The sequence below is a fragment of the Olea europaea genome, chromosome 9 (genome assembly GCF_002742605.1).
Source record: "Olea europaea var. sylvestris chromosome 9, O_europaea_v1, whole genome shotgun sequence".
Lineage (NCBI taxonomy): Eukaryota > Viridiplantae > Streptophyta > Magnoliopsida > Lamiales > Oleaceae > Olea > Olea europaea.
In genome coordinates this window covers 5609295-5612383 of record NC_036245.1, presented here as the reverse complement: position 1 = coordinate 5612383, position 3089 = coordinate 5609295, and positions in this window count along the sequence as shown.

The following is a 3089-nucleotide window of genomic DNA, read 5'->3' as shown; positions in this document are numbered from 1 at the left end:
AAAGAATAATGCTGTAGTTGTAGCACAATTTTGAGGTGTCGGTTCCACAAGGAGATAGTTAAAAATACTTCAAAAATCCAAAAGGTGAATGTTCTCTTAAATGTGTGATAGAATTTATTTGTTTAAATGAAATTAAAATCAAGGTTTGATATAGTGAAGTGTTAGAATTCCTTTAATTCGATTAGGTCATTCAACATCAATGGTTCATTCTTATAACTCAATTAGAGATGCTCAATCTAGTTTCTCTAATTGGAAGAAATGTAATTAAAATCAGTTTAATTCAATTGTAATTCTAATGATTAACTCCTTGCCAAAGCATTCATACTTTTGTTTAGTAGAGTAAGATTCAAAGACAACCATATACTTGAAGCATAAAGTAGTAATGAATCACATTAGTAAAAATAGATAAATGAGATTAAATTAAAACTTAAACAAGTATTTCAATCATTAGAGAGAGCGCGATTGAATCTATGAAGAATTTAATAAAAGTTTAGTCAATCTCAAAACACTTGTATGAAAAGAAGTTCTAAACCATAAAATTGTTTTAGAAAATTCGAAATCTATGAATCAAATAATGTTGAATTCAACGAATCTAATTGAGTTCCTTCCTAGCTTCACCAAGATGTTTGGTTCTCCATGGAATTGTATGTCATCTCCTCTTGTTTTTCCCCTGTTGCTCTTTAAAAAGTGTCCTTTCAAGGTTGTCTTTCTCGTGCCTTTTAATGTCCCCAACAGATTTGAATTTGAATAGGCTAGAAAAGAGTCAAAAAAGCTGAAAACTCCTTTACTCCACAATCGACCTGGTGGTTCCCATTACCGGCACTACGGCGCCATGTCCATTCCGGCAGAATTCCAGTGCTGGCCTATTTTTATTTTTTATTTTTTAGGATCCATTCTTCATTTGGATAAAAACTTGAAATTAAACTCATGAATTGGATTAGAAATTATCTTAAAAGTAAATAGAACAACACTTAAAGAACATAAATTAATTCCTATGATTTTTATTCACTTTTTGGCATTTTAGCATAGTAATTTGGTGTTTGAAATACACTTTCTTGCACTTATCAATCCAACAATATACACCCGAAGACCTTAATAGGAAGATTTTGAAATAATCTATTCTGTGGATAATATTGAAAAAGTGTTTGGAGTGGTTTTAAGTTGGAGGACACTTGAAGAAAGTCGATTTATGATATAAGACATTGTAAGGACAGCTTCCCCAAAAACAATTTTGACACATTGTCCGTAAAAATTAGGGCTCTAGCAAGCTCTAGGAGATGTCTATTCTTTCGTTTGACTATCCCATTTTGTTGAGACGTTCCTACATGTACTTTGATGGACTATCCCATGATTGCTAAGATACTCTCGTAGAACCTGATTGAAAATACTCACGATCATTATTAGTGGGAAGGATTTGGATTTGGGTTTGGAATTGTTTTTAATCATTTGATGGAATTTCTGAATGATGTGCGCAGATTCAGAATTTTTTTTTTCCCAACAAGAATAACTAGCAAGTATAGTCCTCAATGAATGTATCAAACCTTTTTAAGTACCAGAAATGTTTGTAACGTAGGATGCTCTCCAGATGTTACAATGAGTAGTACTTATGATGTGGTTGAAATTATTGTTTGAATTTGATTGAATTTATACAACATTTATACATTTAAAATAAAAGATCCTTTTTAATGAAAATTTGGACGATTCGTTACTTGTAGATTAATTCCTCTAAGGACATTTTTTACCCAACTAACTTTCATTTATTCTTGCTGAAAATACGTGTAATTATAGGCTGCGTGCTGTTCTTGACTAGAGTTTCCTTTTCTGCAGGGAAGAATATGGGCTGTTAGAGGCTGTACAAGCAAAACTGGTGGTTCATCCACTTACTGCTCCTATTTTAGGAAATGACCACAATGAACTTCGTGGCCGAGAAAGTCTGGTGAGCTTTGGAGAACTAATTTGATACTGCCTCTGTGCTTGATGAGTGTCAATGTTCTGATTGCTTTACTCCTTTCCATCTCATGAGAATTGTGTGCTAATGGCAGTAAGTGACAATGTAGGTTTAGGCTGACTGAACTTTTTGGCCTGTATGGTTTCTGTATGACGCTTCTAGGTCATAAGATCTGCATATCTATTTATATGCTCCATCACACTTCTTGTCTGAGAGGCTTATGTTTCTTCCTGGTTCACATATTTGTTTCTATCTTTTCCCTTGGAACTGAGTTATATTCCACACAGATCTTTCCAATTTGTGAAAACGAATCATGACTAACTACGCTGCAGTATGTGGGGAGGCTCCTTAGGATATTTGGTGAAAATGAAATTTGTTTATTAAAAGCATACATAAATACATGTGGTGAAATGAAAGGACAAAAATGATTTTATAAAGGTTTATGTTTCAGAAGAGTAAAATTGATAGAATTTATGTGCCAATTTTATCATGCAATATTTAAATTTTTGGTTAGCCGAAATTGATGATCCAGACCATGAACGTTATGCAGTTGGAAAAACCAGATTTAAATTTTATAGAACTTAAGCTTTCAATTTTGTCCTGCTGCTGGGGCAAATTTGAACAATGCAGTGTTGAGAAAAGTTTTTGAGATTTTCTTTGCGATTGTTGTCTTCTCTACATCCTTGTGTCTAAGGAGATGTACTCAAAAGAAAGATGAATGCCATTTCGCACTCTTTTTTCTCCGATTATAATTTTTATCCAAGGGTTAAATTCTTTCTCGCATGTGCTCAAATTTCTCATGTATCAGGTTTTTCAATTGTCGTTTTGTGCTGCTGGATGGGCTCTCGTAGTCATTTTAAGTTCATCTTTTCACAGCCATGGTTTATCATTTGTGTGAAATTGAGTATAATTCTATTTGCAAGTTATTAAATTTGGGTATTGATGGGTACAGACGTGGAATAACAAGTATGGTAGCTCAGTAGAAAAAAAAATTCAAATGAAGAAATATATGATCTCATTGCAGCTTATTTTCTATTCTCCAACTGTTGATCTGTCTCTTCTTTTTCTCCCTGGTCGCAAGTCATCATGATTTCATGATAGATAATTATATCGAATTGCTACATTCTCTGTGTGTGTGTGT